This window comes from Arachis hypogaea, chromosome 19 (assembly GCF_003086295.3).
Source record: "Arachis hypogaea cultivar Tifrunner chromosome 19, arahy.Tifrunner.gnm2.J5K5, whole genome shotgun sequence".
NCBI classification, from domain to species: domain Eukaryota; kingdom Viridiplantae; phylum Streptophyta; class Magnoliopsida; order Fabales; family Fabaceae; genus Arachis; species Arachis hypogaea.
In genome coordinates, this window is record NC_092054.1 from 99026322 (window position 1) to 99049290 (window position 22969).

General features: G+C 34.8%; 1 non-coding gene across 1 annotated transcript; it reads right to left on the bottom strand.

The window, feature by feature from the left end:
• Nucleotides 1-15353: 15353 nt before the first annotated feature.
• Nucleotides 15354-15461, bottom strand: LOC112780375 (small nucleolar RNA R71). Its single transcript, XR_003191216.1, has one exon. It is a non-coding gene; the product is annotated as a small nucleolar RNA R71 (small nucleolar RNA).
• Between the last annotated feature and the right edge of the window lie 7508 nt (nucleotides 15462-22969).

The following is a 22969-nucleotide window of genomic DNA, read 5'->3' on the forward strand; positions in this document are numbered from 1 at the left end:
ATAACTTTAATTTCTATCTTTCATAAATAAAAATATCTGTATTTAAATATTTTATGGTCAGAAATAATTATTTACTCATAAATTAATATTTGAAATGTGATCCGATCTGCATTGTCCTTACAAGTTACAACTTCATGTGTGTCGACAATGTGGTGTAGACGATATGGATGCTGTTGGCGATGTGTACACAACAATGATGATGAATATGTAATGTACGTGTCATGTTTGTTCATAGATGATGAAGGATGAGAAGATCTTATTCATCTAGAATAAGAATGTAAGTCAGTAAATAATTATTTTTAATTATGAAATATTTGAATTTGATAAAATTAATTACAAAAATCTAAACTAATTTTATATTTTTAAAAATAAATTTTATTTAATAATAAAATAAATACAAAATTATTTTTTATATATAACACAAAAAATTAGACATACTACTAGAAAAATTATTTTAGTGTTCATTTATTTTATTTTTAGCAGTATTAAATATAGTCACAAATATATTTATCGGCAATTAGATATTAGTCATTTTATCTTTTATTACTGATAAAAGGTTTCAACAACAATTATACAATTATTGATAAAATTTTTTTAATAATCGCAAAAAATATATAATTATCATTATAACTTATAATACTAACAACAGATATATAATTGTCGCAAAAATATAAATTAAATAAGATAATAATAGGTATTATGTTATTCCCATTAAAAATTTTCTACTAAAAATGATTTTTTATTGTAATGACATTAAATCAGTCAATATGCATTTTGTATTTGATCATATTGTATGTATATCAAAATTAAACTACTAAATCAACTATCGTATCAAATATATATTGAAAAAAAATTAAATAACACATTTATTTATATAAAAATATATAATGACTGATTTAATGTATATATAACATTTTATTTTATATGAATAACTGATTTAATAATTAAATTTTTGTGTACATATCGCCATAATTATTAAAAATATATACAAGCAAATTATATTCTTAGAAATAATTTATTTTCTATACGAAAATTGTTGGAGGCATTATTGCCATTTCCAGGAGATTGTGCATTTACTATGGTTGTTCAATTATAAATAAATAAATATGCTTCTCAGAATTTTCTCATTAACTCATTTTTCTTAGGAAAGACCAAATACCTACCATTTGTTATTGGTGCTTCTGGTTATTTTTAAATAATTTATTGGAGAAGAAAGGTTTTCAACTAAAAATATAATCTCTTTCTATTGAAAACACGCTTTAAATTGATAAAAGACAAAATAACAAATAAGTTCCTAATCGTTTCTGTTTATTACTTTATTCTAATGACAAATAATTTTCTCATTGAATTTAATTTAAAAATAATAATAATATTATATATCTAAGTCTTTTTATAAATTAGCCACAAAAAAAAGTCTTTTTATAAATTAAGTTTAATTAAATTAAATAATAAAATTTAAAATAATGTTAACTTTAACTAATTTTTGTTATATTAGATCAAGTTAATTAAACCTAATTAACAAAAAAAATTATATATATAACATTATTTTTAATTTAACTATAAATAGATCTGTAATTTCTATATCCGGAAGATATATAAATCCCTCTATATACCAAATTCAAACTATTATTTAAGAGATTTATATGTCTTCTATTTAAAAAAATGAAACACTTAATTATAATTTAATTTGGTAAGAGATTTTTTTTTAATAAAAACAAAGAAGTTATTTATTCGTTTCTCTTAAAATTTATGCTATGATCCATAAGCCATAGTTCATATTAACTCTTTATGCTTGAGTCTTGAGTTTGTATAACTTTAAAAACAATTATGTTTTCTCCTTTTTTTATCTTCAACACTTTATTTTTATATTCAACATTTGATAATATATACACCAAAAAACAATTTGGTCCCAATAAAATTTAGGGGAATGCTAGGGGGACAATGATTTTATTGAACAATATGAACAACAACCAATCAAATCAAAACACACTACACGTCTAATTTAACTCTCTAAATTTTAATATTAAAATAACCATCCGTACACTAGTAAAATGAACATCCGATATATCTATTGTTTATATTGTTTAATATTTTCATTGTTTACCTATACTTTTCCTAAAATTTATTGTTTACTTGTTTAGATAATTAAATCTGCCTATGACCTTGTACGTACATACGTCAGGTATGCACTTAATTAAGAAAATGGCGAGCTTATTCACCAAATTAATCACTACTAGCTACCTCACCATATTAAACTTGGCAAGTTTTTTAAGAGTAAGTATCTGAAATATTTTGCAATAGATTTATAGTTTTTTTTTAAAATAAAATACACAATAATTTTCTTAAAAATTGTTTATAAAATTTTCAAAAAAGAAAATATCAAATAAGTTTAAGAATTGAAATACTAGATTTTTAGATCTTTGAAATTATAATATTAGACATGTATTCTTTATTTCTTAAGAATCTATAAGTCCACCCACGCAATTTTTTCTTATGAATCTATAGATTCATCGCAAATTTCTTTTAAAAAAAATATTTAACACTTTATTTTATTTAACGACGTATGAATCCAATCCAAGATTATTTAAGAACCTATTTGTCTTATTTGTGTTTTAGAAAAACAAAATAAAATAAAAATTGAACATCGTCTTGGTCTCTTTTTTTATGTATCTGCTGAGTCGGTGAGCATGATCAGGATGTGGTTGATAATTTTTAAATTTTGCATGGTTGTTGGGCTGAAGAAAAGCGAACATAAAATTATATAAAAGTATAAGGAAAAAGTCCATCTTCATTCTACACAAACATATTGTATATTTGCACATCCATATAAAATTGAGAAAAAGAAATTGCATTCGTCTATTCTATTATCCAAATAATATTCTAATTAATAAAATGTTGTGAGGATAGGTGTTAGCCTACTAGGTGAAGGGGATGAAAAAAGAAATTGTATTTTTCTATTATCTATTATTAAAATTGAATTTTTTTAATTAATAGCATAATTAGCGTACAATATTTTTAAAGATATTTTTTGATTTATTTTATTTAATTTATTTAAATATATTAATTAATTAATAAATTATTTAATTTAATTAAAATCAATATCAAATTATTTAATATTTTATTTGATCGTATTAATTATAACTAATTAGTTATATTAATTATTTAATTTGATTAGAATAAATAAATTATTTTATGTTAATTTATATTAATTTTTTTGTCTTATATATTTTTATTAATAATTTTTAAAAATATTATAATTAATTATTTATTTAATTTAATTGAGATAAATATTAAATTATCTAATATTTTTTACCACATTAACTATAACTAATTAGTCATATTAATTATTTGTTTTGATTGGAATAAATGAATTCATTTATTTTAATTTACATTAATTCTTTTGTGTTATGTATTATTCATACCTTAATCCAAAACACAAAGTCATATACATTAAGTATAAGGACCCACCAAGGGCCTCCTCTTACTCGACCTCCTAAGAGGTTGGACACGACAAGAAAGCCCAATTTTACTTATTCAAACAAGTATCTGCCTCTCTAAATCTCTCCTACTACCTTTATCTTCACTCATAGATAGATCTCAACAAACTCCCAAAATAAAGGAAACGGATTTTATCCACCAACAAAGGTGGAATTACTCCAAAAAGGTGGTTATCAACTCTACCATAAATACACTGACACTAGTCAGGTATATTCACGTCCCAATCTACTAATAACCTACCCAAAATCCTTGCTAACTTAATCATCGGAGTCTCTTGCAGGTACCATCCCCACCTCCTCACGAAGAATTCAGACGGCAGCACCTCGGCACTAGCACAAGTCGGACGTTGTCTTAGAAGTAGTCTGGACCACACATTTAGGCCGAAATCACTATTTCAAGTAACCTCGGAACATTGGTACCGTTGCTAGGGACCTGAAAGTCTACATTCGAGTATGGTGGACAATCAATACGAAGATGGTCACACGGCGTCTGAGTCGGAACCAGAACACCACCATGACGACTTAACGTTAGCATTACCTCTACTTCGAGAAAGAACGAATACACCCCATGGAGAAGGAATGTCGGAAAACCCTCAACCACGGCAGATCCACTTAGAGATCTACCCGCCTGAAGACGAAGAAATCCAACGAAAATACTGGGATTAGTTCACGGCCACCGTGGGAGACTAGAGCAACTCGAACTGGAAGTTGAACAACAACGAGAAGCAGAACAAGAATTGTGAAGGGAGGTACGATAACAAAAAGAGCTAGAGGAAAAGCTTTTAAGGTTGGAGGCGGATCTCCGAAGATGGAACAATCAGACAGATAGGGAGGAAAGTCTTCTGGGAGGAGAAGATCCATTTGTTGAAGAGATCATGCGAGCCAAGGTTCCAAGAAATTTTAAAACTCCTGACATAGATCTCTACGACGGAACAACCGACCCAAAGCACCATCTCAGCAACTTCAAAAGTCATATGTACCTAGTCGATACTTTTGACGTGACTCATTGCAAAGCATTTCTGACAATTTTGACCAAAATCGTGATAAAGTGGTTTGATAATTTACCTCCCAGGTCGGTATCTTGCTTTGATAAATTGGCAAGGAAGTTCCTTATCCGGTTCTCATTTTAGAAAGACAAAGTGAAGCATGTTCTGAATTTGCTAGGGGTTAAACAAGAAGTCGGAGAGACACTCTGAGATTATATGGAAATGTTCAACGAAGTATGCTTGGAAATACAAAGCTTACCTACTGAAGCAGTGATAATGGGAATTAGTTAATGGCCTTAAAGAAGGGCCATTCTCTCAATCCATATCCAAGCGACGCCCGACTTCCTTGTATGAAGTACAAGAACGGACAGAAAAATACAGCAACATGGAGAAAAATTTTCAACTTAGAGAGCCTCTCCCGAGGCCCCGTGATAAACCCATATTTTATGATGTATTTTGTGCTCAATTTAAGTGATTTATTCAATCTTTCACCCACTTATTCATGTAAATTGCATGATTTTACTTTTCCTTCCTTATTATGTGATATATGTAAAAAACATGTTTCCTATGCTTTAAAAATATTAAATTTAATTATCCTTTATTACCATTCGATGCCGTGATTTGTGTGTTAAGTATTTTCAGGTTTCATAGGGCAGGAATGGCTTAAAGGACAAAAAGGAAACATACAAAAATGGAAGAAAAGCACAAAAATGGAGTTTTGAAGAAAAGGCAGCGACACGAACGCATGGACGACGCGAACGCGTGACTAGCACTAAAATGCAGCGACACGAACGCGTAGATGACGCGGACGCGCGCCTTGAGCAGAACGCAATTGACGCGTACGCGTGACAAGGAAAACTCCCAGATGACGCGAACGCGTGACCCACGCGAACGCATGACAGACGCCGCGTATAAGAATCTGCAGAAAACGCCCCCAGCGATTTCTGGACCCTTTTTCGGCCCAAATCCAAGCCAGAAACACAGCATATAAGCTAGAGAATGGAGGAATCAAAAGATATACGTAGAACAACATTCATATTCACAATTTTAGGTTTTAGATGTAGTTGTTAGAGAGAGAGGTTCTCTCCTCTCTCTTAGGATTTAGGATTAGGATTTCTCTTATTTTAGGATTGCTTCTACAATCACAGGTTCAATGTTCCTTTAAATTTATTTTCTACTTTCATTTATTCCATTACTTTAATTGTCATTTATCTTTTCATTATTGATTTACAAACTTTCTATGTTAGGATTTGAATTTATGTTTAAATGCAATTTGAGGTATTTTAGATTAATGATTGTTTTATTCTGTTTATGAATGGTTTCAATTCAATTTAGATTTATTTTCCCCTTTGACTTTGGTTAAGTAATTAGCAACACTTGAGTTATCAGACTCAGCTATTGATTGAAATTAGAATTCTTTGCTGGTTAATTTGTACTCCAATAACTCTAGTCTTTCCATAGGAGTTGACTAGGACCTGAGGATCAAATTAATTTGTCCACTTGACTTTCCTTTGTTTAGCAAAGGTTAATTAAAGTGGGAGCAGAATCCAATTCTCTTCACACCTGATAAGGATAACTAGGATAGGACCTCAATTTCTCATACCTTGGAAAAGATTTTATTATTATTAATTTATTTTTCTTGTCATTTAAATTACTTGCCCCTTATTTTCAAAAACCCAAAAATATATCTTTCTACATAACCAATAATAGATCATACTGTCCTGCAACTCCTTGAGAAGACGACCCGAGGTTTGAATACTTCGGTTATAAATTTATTTGGATTTTGTTACTTGTGACAACCAAACTTTTGTAAGAAAGGAATTCTTGTCGGTCTAGAAGCTATACTTACAACGGAAATTTATTTGTGAAAATTCTAGATCGCGCGAGAGTTTCGTTCTTCACCCAGCCTACCCTACCCACCTTGGGAAAATGAGAAAGAAGCTAAGAAAAGAGAAGAGTACAACTTGAAAAAGTTTTGAAGGTACCATAATTACACTCCGCTCCAATTTTTTTTTTTTGTAGACGTCTACACGGAGATATGTCATACTGAGAAGCTTCCACCTCCTCGCCCAATCAAACACCAAAAGGTAGAAAGTCGGACAGCATACTATGAGTATCACAAGCTTTATGGATATTCTACCAGAGGAAAAGAAAGAATGATGAAGATAGGGGAATGTCAAGAATGCCCCCCACAAACTCCCGACAACACATACACATGATTAATGGAGAATTTGTGGGAGGAGAAATTTCATAATCATCACAGAAAAGACATCTTAAAGAGGTGTACTAAGTCGGAGAAGATAACAAAACACCCGACTTACCATCCATCTCGTTCATTTAAAAAGATGCCCAAGGGGTAACGCTTAACCACGACAATCTAGTAGTGATAACAATGTTCCTCACCATTGCAAACCTCTATAGAACCCTAGTGGATCAAGGTAGCTCCGTAGATATACTATTTAAGCTCGCCTTCGACAAACTCGAGCTGGAAGAAATGGATCTAAAGGCGTACCCAGACAACCTCTTCGGGTTAGGGGCACGCAATTCGACCTCTTGGATTTATCTCCCTATATACTTCCTTCGGAAAGGGCACAAAGTCAAGGACGTTAAGCATCGACTATATCGTGCTCGACATCATGTCAACACACAACGCCCTAATAGGTTCCACCACTTTAAACCGACTTGCAACAGTTATTTTTACACCACACTTGTGTATGAAGTTTTTCACTACAGAAGGGATTTTCACCATAAAGGGAGATCAAAAGTTGGCACGAAAGTGTTCTAACAAAAGCCTTAATCTAAAAGGTAGCCCAGGAGGAAAAGAAGTCAACACTGTCGAGCTTGGTGGTGTTCGAATTCGGGAAGAGCTATGCCCTCAACTTGGAGGAAAGATAGAAGAAGTGCAAATCGGAGATCACCCTGAAAAGATGACGAATATAGGAGCTAACTTGGAATGAGGACTGAAAGCACAACTCATTGTCCACATATGAAGAAACTCCAATCTCTTCGCATAGATCTTGACTTGATGTCTCACAAGCTCACTGTCTACTTGGGTTCCAGACTTATTCAGCAAAAGCATCGAAAACTCGGGTCCAAAATGACACAGGTCGTGGAAGAACAAGTGTACGCGTTATTGGAAGCCGGATTCATAAGAGAGGTCAAGTATCCCTTATGGCTGACTAACGTGATTTTGGTAAAGAAATAAAATGGAAAGTGGAGAATGTGTGTCGACTATACCAACCTCAATAAAGCTTGCCTCAAAGACCCATACCCTCTCTTGAACATTGACACTCTGGTTGACTCGGCCTCAGGTTATCGATATTTGTCCTTCATGGATGCATACTTGAGATATAACCAAATCCCAATGTATAAACCGGACCAAGAAAAGACCTCTTTCATCATTCCTAAGGCTAACTATTGTTATGTAGTAATGCCTCTTGGATAAAATAATGACAGAGCCACATATCAACGACTGATGAACAAAGTGTTTTCCTCCATTTAGGAAAACTCATGAAAGTGTATGTGGACAATATGCTCGTCAAAACTAAAGACGACGTAGCTCTCTAGTTCGACCTTTTCGAGGTATTCTCCATAATAAAAAAGCATGAGATGAGATTAAACCCCTCAAAATGCATATTCGCAGTAGAGGTCGGGAAGTTCTTAGGTTTCATGCTAACTCAAAGAGGCATAGAGACAAACCCAAATATATATAAAATCATACTAAAGATGAAGAGCCCACCTTATCTCAAAAAAGTCCAACAACTAAATGAAAGGTTAACAGTACTATTTAAATTTTTGGCAGAATCAGCATTAAAATCTCTACTCTTATATTCAATCTTCAGAAAGGAATTTATATGTCTTCTATTTACAAAAACGAAAACTTACTTATATTATAACTTAATTTGGTAAGAGATTTTTTTATTTTTTAAATAAAAAACAAAGAAGTTATTTATTCGTTTCTCTTAAAATGTATGCTATGATCCATAAGCCATAGTTCATATTAACTCTTTATGCTTGAGTCTTCAGTTTGTATAACTTTAAAAACAATTATGTTTTTTTCTTTTTTTTTTTCTTCAACACTTTATTTTTATATTCAACATTTGATATATATATATATATATATATATATATATATATATATACCAAAAAACATTTAAGAACCTATTTGTCTTATTTGTGTTTTAGAAAAATAAAATAAAATAAAAATTGAACATCGTCTTGGTCTTTTTATTTTTTTGGTCAAGGTCTTGGTCTCTTTTTTTTATGTATCTGCTGAGTCGGTGAACATGATCAGAATATGGTTGATAATTTTTAAATTTTGCATGGTTGTTGGGCTGAAGAAAAGCGAACATAAAACTATATAAAAGTATAAGGAAAAAGTCCATCTTCATTCTACACAAACATATTGTATATTTGCACATCCAAATAATATTGAGAAAAAGAAATTGCATTAGTCTATTATCTATTAAAAAGAAATTTCATTCGTCTACTCTATTATCCAAATAATATGCTAAATTAATAAAATATTGTGAGGATAGGTGTTAGCCTATTAGGTGAAAGGGTTGAAAAAAGAAATTGTATTTTTCTATTATCTATTATCTATTCTTAATTAGAATTGAGTTTCTTTAATTAATAGCATAATTAGCGTGAAATATTCTTAAAAGCATTTTTAATTTAATTTATTTGATTTATTTAAATATATTAATTAATTAATAAATTATTTTATTACAAGAAAAAATATCTATGTTGTGAGAGTGACGATTGAATAGAGATTTAACCATCTTTTTTCTTGATACGCTTTAAAAGTATGGCAAAAAGAATCAATGACCACATTTTTATGAAGGTGGCAACTGATCCGAGATTTGGCTATGCTTTTTTTGGCCACGCTTAAAAAGCATAGCCATAGAGAGGAAGCATGCATGCTTTCAAAGCGTGGCGATAGAATTTTGTTATAAGGACATTTTAAAAGCATGGCCATTTCCTACTACTCTTTTGGCACGCTTCAAAGGCATGGCCAAAAGGTTCCGGAAAAAAAATTCAACAAAGTCCCTTCAAAATTCTGAGTTACAATTTGCACAACACCATCTATCTACTTTTCCAAACTTTATCGTTCTGCTTCTTAAAATTGCCCTAACTCGTTCAGATATCCTTAAGCCCTCAACGAAATGACGATTAACCCTAACCTTGTCTTCATTATACAGGGCGTAAGAATCACGACTAATTAGCCGCTTAATTAAATTAAATTAATTGTCCAAATTAGGATCCAAAAATTTAGAATGTTAATTAGAAAGTTTAAATATGATTTTTGGATTCAGTAGATTTTTCTTAGTTGGAAAATGTAATTTTCTGCGAAATATTGCGTAAAAACATGTACTGGTAAATTAATCGGCAATACCAGCTTAAATGTGTCCAGTACTGTGTGAGAATGATAAAAACTATACAAAAACTTAGAAAAATAATTAAAGTTAAAAATCGGACGCTAATTTTAAAGGTTTGTCCTGAAATTGGGCCAAACAGGTCAAAAACGCTAACGGGTTAGACCGGACTCATGTTGGGCCCAATCCCAACACATATATACCCTTAAGTGAGGCTATTTAAGCCTAATAACCCTTCATAACTTAACATTACAGCTGCATAAAGTGAGAGAAGAAAGGGAGAGTGTCACTATTCATCCTCTACTTCCGGTGGCCATAATTTGAGCTACAGTGCTCCTATTTGCGTCCCGTTTATGGCTACGCGAAACTCTTGCCGAGCCCGTTAGTTTCATATAACCTGTGTTAGTAAGATTTTGAAATTTTTTTCCATTCTGAAGCCCTAAGAAATTCGAAATTTAAGATTTTTATTTTGAGTAAATTTTGTGTTTTCAATTGATTAAGTGGTCTCTAAAGTTGGGCTATTAGTGGTTTGTGCCCCAAACACCATCGGGAAAGGTAAGAAAATTTTTTACCCTTGTGAAATTATGTGGTTAGAAACCCTAGTTATTGATTTGTGGTAAATCAATATGTATAGTTTGGAAAAATTAAATTATTGATGCTTGTTGGAGTTGATTAGTGGATTGGTTGGTGATTGGAGGCTTGATTTGGACTGAAATTTGTGTTTTGTGCATATTGGGAATCGGCCAAGGTATAGTTTCGATTTTTCTATGTAATATGTAATATTTCTGGACACTTAGGCTAGTGGACCATAGGATAGGATTGAAATTGAATGTTAATAATTGTGATGTATGATGATTTTGATGATTATGATGATTATTTTGAATTATGATGTTGGGTGAAATAAAGATGTTTGTTGATGTCGATAAATGTTGAGGATAGTGAAATGATGCTTTGAGTTGTTGTATTGAGAATTGGAGGTATGTAAGTGAGAATTTTGGATGAAAATAGTGAAATTGTATGTTGATAGGTTGTGGAATGATTAGAGAGTATGTGGATAAAATTTAGATATATTAGGACTGGTTTGGATGTAAAGCAATTGGTTTTGAATCGAGAGATTTGGTAAAATTGAGTTTTTAATGATTTTGGTAAAAATAAATTTTTGGCCAACTTTGGCGGATTATATCTTGAGCTACAATTTTTGAAATTGATTGAATTTTGTATCAAATTAAAGTTAATTCAAAGAGATTTAAAATGGTATGGATTTCGTGGAAATCGGAATTTTGTAGAAAAAGATATGATCGTTGGAAGTTGGTGTCAAAAATATGAAATTATGTGATGTTGTAGAATTTGTGATTTTTGTTATGTGTGCCCACACACACTGTTGTGCGCGTGCTCTGAATAGGGGTCATGTTTTGACTTGTGCATACTGATGAGCGGATAATTTATACGCTTTTTGGCATTGTTTTTAGTATGTTTCTAGAAGGATCTAGTTACTTTTAGGGATGTTTTTATTAGTTTTTATGTTAAATTCACATTTCTGGACTTTACTACGAGTTTGTGTATTTTTCTGTGATTTCAGGTATTTTCTGGCTGAAATTGAGGGACTTGAGCAAAAATCAGATTCAGAGGTAGAAGAAGGACTGCTGATGCTGTTGGATTCTGACCTCCCTGCACTCAAAGTAGATTTTCTGGAGCTACAGAACTCAAAATGGCGCGCTTTCAATTGCGTTGGAAAGTAGACAACTAGGGCTTTCCAGAAATATATAATAGTCCATACTTTGGTCGAGTTTAGATGACGCAAATGGGCGTTGAACGCCAGTTCTACGCTGCAGTCTAGAGTTAAACGCCAAAAACACGTTACAACTTGGCGTTCAACTCCAGAAAGAGCCTCTGCACGTGTAACATTCAAGCTCAACCCAAGCACACACCAAGTGGGCCCCGAAAGTGGATTTATGCATCAATTACTTACTTCTGTAAACCCTACTAGCTAGTTTAGTATAAATAGGACCTTTTTACTATTGTATTAGACATCTTGGAACGTTTAGTTCTTAGATCATGGGGGCTGGCCATTCGGCCATGCCTGAACCTTTCACTTATGTATTTTCAATGGTAGAGTTTCTGCACTCCATAGATTAAGGTGTGGAGCTCTGCTATTCCTCATGATTTAATGCAAAGTACTACTGTTTTTCTATTCAATTCAACTTATTCCGCTTCTAAGATATACATTCGCTCCCAAGAACATGATGAATGTGATGATTATGTGACGCTCATCATCATTCTCACTTATGACGCGTGCCTGACAAACACTTCCGTTCTACAAGCAAACAAGCTAGAACGAATATCTCTTGGATATCTAATACAGGGAACCGAGTCCGAGTTATTAGTATCTTCGTAGTATAAGTTAGAACCCATGGATGACCATTCCTGAGATCCGGAAAGTCTAAACCTTGTCTATGGTATTCCGAGTAGGATCTGGGAAGGGATGGCTGTGACGAACTTCAAACTCGCGAGTGTTGGGCGTAGTGACAGACGCAAAAGGATAGTAAATCCTATTCCAGTATGATCGAGAACCTCCAGATGATTAGCCATGCTGTGACAGAGCATTTGGACCATTTTCACAGAGAGGATGGGATGTAGCCATTGACAACGGTGATGCCCTTGCAGAAAGCTTGCCATGGAAAGGAGTAGGACTGATTGGATGAAGACAGCGGGAAAGTAGAGAGTCAGAGGAACAAACGCATCTCTATACGCTTATCTGAAATTCTAACCAATGAATTACATAAGTATTTCTATCTTTTCTATTTATTTATTATTATTCGAAAACTCCATAACCATTTGATATCCGCCTGACTGAGATTTACAAGGTGACCATAGCTTGCTTCAAGCCGACAATCTCCGTGGGATCGACCCTTACTCACGTAAGGTTTTATTACTTGGACGACCCAGTGCACTTGCTGATTAGTTGTGCGAAGTTGTGAAGTTATGTTTGGACCATGGTATTGTGCACCAGTTTTTGGCGCCATTGCCAGGGAGAGAACGAGCAACAAATTTTACAACCTAATCTGAGTAACGATTTCGCATACCAAGTTTTTGGCGCCGTTGCCGGGGATTGTTCGAGTTTGGACAACTGACGGTTCATCGTGTTGCTCAGTGTAGGTAATTTTCTTTTTGTTTTATTTTCAAAAATTTTTCAAAAAAAAAAAAATCTCTTTCAAAAATTTCTCATCTGTTTTCGAAAATTATTCTAAAATTTTTTTAAGAATGAATTCTAGTGTTTCATGAAGCATGTTGAAGCCTGACTGGCTGTAAAGCCATGTCTAAATTCATTTGAACTGGAGCTTCCAACCCAACATTATCAAGAGTAAGCTGGTTGTTGCTAATCCACCTGCTGCTGTTCCTGATCCACCTGATTTACATGCTAAAGCTTGACTGGCTATTAAGCCATGTCTAACCCTCAGATTGGAGCTTTAGACTAAGAGTGCAAGATTCCTGGAATTCATATTAAAAATTTTGGAATCCTTATTTTTCTTTTTCACAAATAATTTTCTAAAAATACAAAAAAAATTATAAAATCATAAAAAATAAAAATATATTTTATGTTTCTTGTTTGAGTCTTGAGTCACTTTCAAGTTTGGTGTCAATTGCATTTTTTCAAAAAATTTTATGCATTTTTCGAAAACTCATGCATTCATAGTGTTCTTCACGATCTTCAAGTTGTTCCTGGCCAGTCTTCTTGTTTGATCTTGATGTTTTCTTATTTTGTGTCTTTTCTTGTTTTTCATGTGCATTCTTGCATTCATAGTGTCTATACATGAAAAATTTCTAAGTTTGGTGTCTTGCATGTTTTCTTTGCATAAAAAATTTTTCAAAAATATGTTCTTGATGTTCATCATGATCTTCAAAGTGTTCTTGGTGTTCATCTTGACATTCATAGTGTTCTTGCATGCATCATGTGTTTTGATTCATAATTTTCATGTTGTGAGTCATTTTTTATGTTTTTCTCTCTCATCATTAAAAATTCAAAAATAAAAAAATATCTTTCCCTTTTTCACTCATAAATTTCGAAAATTTGGATTGACTTTTTCAAAAAAATTTTAAAATTTAGTTGTTTCTTATGAGTCAAATCAAATTTTCAATTTAAAAATCTTATCTTTTTCAAAATCTTTTTCAAAAATCAAATCTTTTTAATTTTTTTTATTTATTTTCGAAAATTATAAAATATTTTTTAAAAATCTTTTTTTTATTTTATCTCATAATTTTCGAAAACATTATCAACAATTAATGTTTTGATTCAAAAATTCAAGTTTGTTACTTACTTGTTAAGAAAGATTCAAACTTTAAGTTCTAGAATCATATCTTGTGATTTCTTGTGAATCAAGTCATTTAATTGTGATTTTAAAAATCAAATCTTTTTCAAAACTAATTTCAAACATATCCTTTTCAAAAATTTGATTTTAAAATATATTTTCTAACTTCTTATCTTCTTATCTTTTCAAAATTGATTTTCAAATCTTTTTCAACTAACTAATTAACTTTTTGTTTGTTTCTTATCTCTTTCAAAACTACCTAACTAACTACCCCTCTCTAATTTTCGAAAATATCTCCCTCTTTTTCAAAAGTTCTTTTTAATTAACTAATTATTTTAATTTTTGATTTTAATTCGTTCCTAATTTTCGAAAATTACTAACATTTTTTCAAAAACTATTTTCAAAATTTAACTTTAAATTTTAATTTTTAATTTTCGAAAATCCTCTCACCTCTCATCTTCTTCTATTTATTTATTCATCTACTAACACTTCATCTCACCCAAATTCGAACCCCCTCTTCCATCTGTGTTCGAATTTTCTCTTCTTTCCTTCTTTACATTACATTCTTTTCTTCTTCTACGCACATAGGGGAACCTCTATACCTGGGCAAAAAGGATCCCTATTATTATTATTCTTATGTTCCCTCTTTTTCATATGAGCAGGAGCAAGGACAAGAACATTCTTGTTGAAGTAGATCCAGAACCTGAAAGGAATCTGAAAAGGAAACTAAGAGAAGCTAAAATACAACAATCCAGAGACAACCTTACAGAAATTTTCGAACATGAAGAGGAGATGGCAGCCGAAAATAATAATAATGCAAGGAGGATGCTTGGTGACTTTACTGCACCTAATTCCAATTTACATGGAAGAAGCATCTCCATCCCTGCCATTGGAGCAAACAACTTTGAGCTGAAACCTCAATTAGTTTCTCTGATGCAACAAAACTGCAAGTTTCATGGACTTCCATCTGAAGATCCTTTTTAGTTCTTAACTGAATTCTTGCAGATATGTGATACTATTAAGACTAATGGAGTAGATCCTGAAGTCTACAGGCTCATGCTTTTCCCTTTTGCTGTGAGAGACAGAGCTAGAATATGGTTGGACTCTCAACCTAAGGATAGCCTGAACTCTTGGGATAAGCTGGTCAAGGCTTTCTTAGCCAAGTTCTTTCCTCCTCAAAAGCTGAGTAAGCTTAGAGTGGATGTTCAAACCTTCAGAAAGAAAGAAGGTGAATCCCTCTATGAAGCTTGGGAGAGATACAAGGAACTGACCAAAAAGTGTCCTTCTGACATGCTTTCAGAATGGACCATCCTGGATATATTCTATGATGGTCTGTCTGAATTAGCTAAGATGTCACTGGATACTTCTACAGGTGGGTCCATTCACCTAAAGAAAACGCCTACAGAAGCTCAAGAACTCATTGACATGGTTGCTAACAACCAGTTTATGTACACTTCTGAGAGGAATCCAATGGGACGCCTCAGAAGAAGGGAATTCTTGAAATTGATACTCTGAATGCCATATTGGCTCAGAATAAAATATTGACTCAACAGGTCGATATGATTTCTCAGAGTCTGAATGGAGTGCAAGCTGCATCCAACAGTACTCAAGAGGCATCTTCTGAAGAAGAAGCTTATGATCCTGAGAGCCATGCAATAGCAGAGGTAAATTATATAGGTGAGCCTTATGGAAACACCTATAACCCCTCATGGAGACACCTATAACCCCTCATGGAGAAATCACCCAAATTTCTCATGGAAGGATCAACAAAAGCCTCAACAAGGCTTTAATAATGGTGGAAGAAACAGGTTTAACAGTAGTAAACCTTTTCCATCATCCACTTAGCAACAGACAGAGAATTCTGAGCAGAATCCATCTAGCTTATCAAATTTAGTCTCTGATCTATCTAAGGCCACTCTGAGTTTCATGAATGAAACAAGGTCCTCCATTAGAAACTTGGAGGCACAAGTAGGCCAGCTGAGTAAGAAGATCACTGAAACTTCTCCTAGTACTCTCCCAAGCAATACAGAAGAGAATCCAAAGAGAGAGTGCAAGGCCATTGACATAACCATCATGGCCGAATTCAAGGAGGAAGGGGAGGACGTGAATCCCAAGGAGGAAGACCTCCTGGGACGTCCAGTGATCAATAAGGAGTTTCCCTCTGAGGAACCAAAGGAATCTGAGGCTCATCTAGAGACCATAGAGATTCTATTAAACATTCTTACGCCCTTCATGAGCTCTGATGAGTATTCCTCTTCTGAAGAGAATGAGGATGTTACTGAAGAGCAAGTAGCCAAGTTCCTTGGTGCAATCATAAAGCTGAATGCCAATTTATTTGGTAATGAGACTTGGGGAGATGAACCTCCCCTGTTCATCAATGAACTAAATGCATTGGATCAACTGAGATTGCCTCAGAAGAAACAGGATCCTGGAAAGTTCCTAATATCTTGTACCATAGGCACCATGACCTTTGAGAAGGCTCTATGTGACCTTGGGTCAGGGATAAACCTCATGCCACTCTCTGTAATGGAGAAACTGGGAATCTTTGAGGTACAAGCTGCTAGAATCTCATTAGAAATTGCAGATAACTCAAGAAAAGAGGCTTATGGACAAGTAGAGGACATGTTAGTAAAGGTTGAAGGCTTTTACATCCCTGTTGATTTCATAATCCTAGATACTGGGAAGGATGAGGATGAATCCATCATCCTTGGAAGACCCTTCCTAACCACAGCAAGAGCTGTGATTGATGTTGACAGAGGTGAACTAGTCCTTCAATTGAGTGAGGACTCCCTTATGTTTAAAACTCAAGGTCATCCTTCTGTAAACATAGAAAAGAGGCACAGTAAGCTTCTCTCAAAACAGAGTCATACAGAGCCCCCACAGTCAAACTCTAAGTTTGGTGTTGGGAGGCCACAACCAAACTCTAAGTTTGGTGTTGAACCCCCACAACCAAACTCTAAGTTTGGTGTTGGGAGGTCCCAACCTTGCTCTGATTATCTGTGAGGCTCCATGAGAGCTCACTGTCAAGCTATTGACATTAAAGAAGCGCTTGTTGGGAGGCAACCTAATTTTTATTTATCTAATTTTATTTTTTATTTTTATTGTTCTTTCATGTTTTATTAGGTTCATGATCATGTGGAGTCACAAAATAAATCAAAAAATTAAAAACAGAATCAAAAACAGCAGAAGAAAAATCACACCTTGGAGGAAGGACTTACTGGCGTTTAACGCCAGAACAGAGCATGGATCTGGCGTTGAACGCCCAAAACAAGCAGCATCCTGGCGTTCAGACGCCAGGAATGCACACTGAGGAAAGCTGGCGCTAAACGCCAGAAATATGTTGCATCTGGGTGCTGAATGCCCAGAACAAGCACAAATTCGGCGTTTAAACGCCAGAAATGCATGCAAAGGCATTTTACATGCCTAATTGGTGCAGGGATGTAAATCCTTGACACCTCAGGATCTGTGGACCCCACAGGATCCCCACATACCTCCACTCACCTTCCCTCCTCATAATCCTATATCTCTCTTCCCCATCACCCCTTCACCACTCACATCCATTTCTTCTTCTTCTATTCTTTCTTCTTTTGCTCGAGGGCGAGCAACATCCTAAGTTTGGTGTGGTAAAAGCATAGTTCTTTTTTGTTTTTTCATAACCATTGATGGCACCTAAGGCCAGAGAAACCTCTAGAAAGAGGAAAGGGAAGACAAAAGCTTCCATCAAGGGTCTATAGCTTAGTGGTAAAACATTTGACTGCAAATCAAGAGATCCCTGAGATACCTCAGGGGATACATTTTTCTCCACATAATTATTAGGAGCAACTAAGGATAGGAGCACCAAGAGCACTCCATCACCCTCCATGGAATTAGAGAAGATCAAAGAGCAATGAGGGAGGAGCAACAAAGACAAGGAAGAGACATAGAAGAGCTCAAGGACATCATTGGTTCCTCAAGAAGGAAACGCCACCATCACTAAGGTGGACTCATTCCTTGTTCTTAAATTTTCTGTTTTTCGTTTTCATGTTAAATGTTTTTGTGTCTTATTACATGATCATTATTATTTAGTAACTATGTCTTAAAGTTATGAATGTCCTATGAATCCATCACCTCTCTTAAATAAAAAATGTTTTAATTCAAAAGAACAAGAAGTACATGAGTTTCAAATTTATCCTTGAACTTAGTTTAATTATATTGATGTGGTGACAATGCTTTTTGTTTTCTGAATGAATGCTTGAACAGTGCATATGTCTTTTGAAGTTGTTGTTCATGAATGTTAAATATGTTGGCTCTTGAAAGAATGATGACAAAGAGACATGTTATTTGATAATCTGAAAAATCATAAAAATGATTCTTGAAGCAAGAAAAAGTAGTGAATACAAAAGCTTGCAGAAAAAAAATAGCGAAAAAAAATATAGAAACAAAAGAGAGAGAAAAAGCAAGCAGAAAAAGCCAAAAGCTCTTAAAACCAAAAGGCAAGAGCAAAAAGCCAATAGCCCTTAAAACCAAAAGGCAAGGGTAAATAAAAAGGATCCCAAGGCTTTGAGCATCAGTGGATAGGAGGGCCTAAAGGAATAAAATCCTGGCCTAAGCGGCTAAACCAAGCTGTCCCTAACCATGTGCTTGTGGCGTGAAGGTGTCAAGTGAAAACTTGAGACTGAGCGGTTAAAGTCAAGGTCCAAAGCAAAAGAAGAGTGTGCTTAAGAACCCTGGACACCTCTAATTGGGGACTTTAGCAAAGCTGAGTCACAATCTGAAAAGGTTCACCCAATTATGTGTCTGTGGCATTTATGTATCCGGTGGTAATACTGGAAAACAAAGTGCTTAGGGCCACGGCCAAGACTCATAAAGTAGCTGTGTTCAAGAATCGACATACTGAACTAGGAGAATCAATAACACTATCTGAACTCTGAGTTCCTATAGATGCCAATCATTCTGAACCTCAATGGATAAAGTGAGATGCCAAAACTATTCAAGAGGCAAAAAGCTACAAGTCCCGCTCATCTAATTGGAGCTATGTTTCATTGATAGTTTGGAATTTATAGTATATTCTCTTCTTTTTATTCTATTTGATTTTCAGTTGCTTGGGGACAAGCAACAATTTAAGTTTAGTATTGTGATGAGCGGATAATTTATACGCTTTTTGGCATTATTTTTAGTATGTTTCTAGAAGGATCTAGTTACTTTTAGGGATGTTTTTATTAGTTTTTATGTTAAATTCACATTTCTGGAATTTACTATGAGTTTGTGTATTTTTCTGTGATTTCAGGTATTTTCTGGCTGAAATTGAGGGACTTGAGCAAAAATCAGATTCAGAGGTAGAAGAAGGACTGCTGATGCTGTTGGATTCTGACCTTCCTTCACTCAAAGTAGATTTTCTGGAGCTACAGAACTCAAAATGGCGCGCTTCGAATTACGTTGGAAAGTAGACATCCAGGGCTTTCCAGAAATATATAATAGTCCATACTTTGGCCGAGTTTAGATGACGCAAATGGGTGTTGAACGCCAGTTCTACGCTGCAGTCTGGAGTTAAACGCCAGAAACACGTCACAAACCAGAGTTGAACGCCAAAAACACGTTACAACTTGGCGTTCAACTCCAGAAAGAGCCTTTGCACGTGTAACATTCAAGCTCAGCCCAAGCACACACCAAGTGGGCCCCGGAAGTGGATTTATGCATCAATTACTTACTTCTGTAAACCCTAGTAGCTAGTTTAGTATAAATAGGACCTTTTTACTATTGTATTAGACATCTTGGAACGTTTAGTTCTTATATCATGGGGGCTGGCCATTTGGCCATGCCTGAACCTTTCACTTATGTATTTTCAATGGTAGAGTTTCTGCACTCCATAGATTAAGGTGTGGAGCTCTGCTGTTCCTCATGATTTAATGCAAAGTACTACTGTTTTTCTATTCAATTCAACTTATTCCGCTTCTAAGATATACATTCGCTTCCAGGAACATGATGAATGTGATGATTATGTGACGCTCATCATCATTCTCACTTATGAACGCGTGCCTGACAAACACTTCCGTTCTACATGCAAACAAGCTAGAATGAATATCTCTTGGATATCTAATACAGGGAACCGAGTCCGAGTTATTAATATCTTCGTGGTATAAGTTAGAACCCATGGATGGCCATTCCTGAGATCCAGAAAGTCTAAACCTTGTCTGTGGTATTCCGAGTAGGATCTGGGAAGGGATGGCTGTGACGAACTTCAAACTCGCGAGTGCTGGGCGTAGTGACAGACGCAAAAGGATAGTAAATCCTATTCCAGTATGATCGAGAACCTCCAGATGATTAGCCATACCGTGACAGAGCATTTGGACCATTTTCACAGAGAGGATGGGATGTAGCCATTGACAACGGTGATGCCCTTGCAGAAAGCTTGCCATGGAAAGGAGTAGGACTGATTGGATGAAGACAACGGGAAAGCAGAGAGTCAGAGGAACAAACGCATCTCTATACGCTTATCTGAAATTCTAACCAATGAATTACATAAGTATTTCTATCTTTTCTATTTATTTATTATTATTCGAAAACTCCATAACCATTTGATATCTGCCTGACTGAGATTTAAAAGGTGACCATAGCTTGCTTCAAGCCGACAATCTCCGTGGGATCGACCCTTACTCACGTAAGGTTTTATTACTTGGACGACCCAGTGCACTTGCTGGTTAGTTGTGCGAAGTTGTGAAGTTATGTTTGGACCATGGTATTGTGCACCATTTTTTGGCGCCATTGCCAGGGAGAGAACGAGCAACAAATTTTACAACCTAATCTGAGTAACGATTTCGCATACCACATACACACACCCCTATGCACATGCACACCTTGTAAAATTTACGCACAACATCGTGCGTACGCACATGTTGGGAAGTGCCTTCTGTTGAGGGTGTTTGCACGTATCTATGCATGCACTGAAAATGAAAAATTTTACCTTCTGTGTGTACGCACACTTCTATGCATACACACACTTTGTGAAAACTCTCTTGGAAGTGTGCACGGACAGTCCTATGCGTACGCACACTGCCCTGTTCTTTTAAGAAAACCTTATTTTTAACCATTTTATCTTTCCGGCAAGCTTTTGAACTTCCGTAAAGCTTATCTAGAGTGTCTTAACTTGTTTTTAGGCTTTGAAAAATAGAGAATACCATAAGTAAGTTAACCAGATAATTTCAGGTAAAAATTTTAGAAGACGGAGCCTTAGGATTCTGGAGTACTGAGGATGGATTAGTTGAGTGAAGTGGTAGAGTACTGTAAAGATGATTGGTATGATGAAATTGTAGAGTTGTAGATTTGATGTTGCTTGAGACGAGTCTAGGACTCGGAGTGGAATGATGGCCTTATTGAAAATGATTTCTGAAAACCACTGAAATATTATTTTATACTGCTATTGTTGAGACGCTATGCGCCTGGCAAGGACGGTAGGTTAATCCTGCCTGTCGAGGTTACGGCGGCGGCGTAAGGGCTGTGGCTAGTCCCGCTTACGTTGAGATGTGAGGTCTGTGACAGAGTATCCTACTCGCATCCTTTTAGAATCACAAGAGTGTGCGCGGGCACTATATCCCTGGACCGTGTACTGGGCATGATATCCCTGGGGGTACCCATTTTATTCGTGATTGAAAGGCAATATCTCAATGGAGATGTGTCGGGTTGGCAGTTGAACCTACAATGTGATATCACAGCCAATAGGACAGGCATTCATCATGTGCATCTTCTATATGGTTGTTTGCTTTGTTTACCTGCATAATATGCCTAATTGTATAACATGCTTAAGTACTTCTTGATTTACTTGCTATAATTGACAATTATTTGTGCTTTACTTGTATGAATTAATTGTGTTTTCTACTAGGATTGAGGAGTCTCGGTAGGCGGTGGCGATGGGATCGCATGGCGGTTAGGCTGGCGAAGGCTGTGGGACAGCGGTGTGAATGTTAGTTTAGAAATTCCCTAAGTTTGATTACCCCGTTTTACTATGGTTTTAAATTTTAGTTATGCTTTAAGCTTGAATCTTACGATTGATATGAAGTTCCAGGATTGCCTCTGGCGTCCCGGAATATTAAATCTTACATCACTGGACACTGTTACCATATTGAGAACCTCCGGTTCTCATACCATATTCTGTTATTATTTTTCAGATTTAGGTTGTGACCTACCTCGGTGAGTTGTGTGGTGGTGACAGAGCGGAGGATCTTCTATCACCTTTTGTCTTATGATTTCTTTTGTTTTTAATGCTCTCACTTTTGTAATTATATTTGCCTTAGACGCTTAGTTTGAGAAAGAGGTTGTATATGCTGGTTTTACTTTTCAAATTCTGTATGTCTGTATATAACTAGTCGGCCTAAACTCCACGGGCTGAGCCTAGTAACTTATGACTGTTATATTCTCATATCTACTTATGTTTTGTTATCTTGTATCTATATCTTGTGCCTTAAGTTTGTAGTTTCATGTGAACGTTTGCGCTTCTGTAACTCTGTTTTGAGCTTATTCCTTCATCGGGCTTCTAGAATTATTATTTCTTTGTATATATATATATATATATATATATTATTGTATAAGCCTTAGAATTTGATGTAACCTTTGATTATCCTTTGCTTTGCGGCATGAGGTAAGGCTTAGGGTAATTAGGGTGTTACATTTAGTGGTATCAGAGCAGTTCGTCCTCTTGAGCCTGAGGGATGGACCGATTGTGCTTTATTGCATAGTCTGTGTCTTTTTCTTTTATGTTATTCAGGTTATCTGCTTGATATATGCATAGCATGCTTGTTTATGAGTGCCTTTTTAGGATAATTGAAGCATAG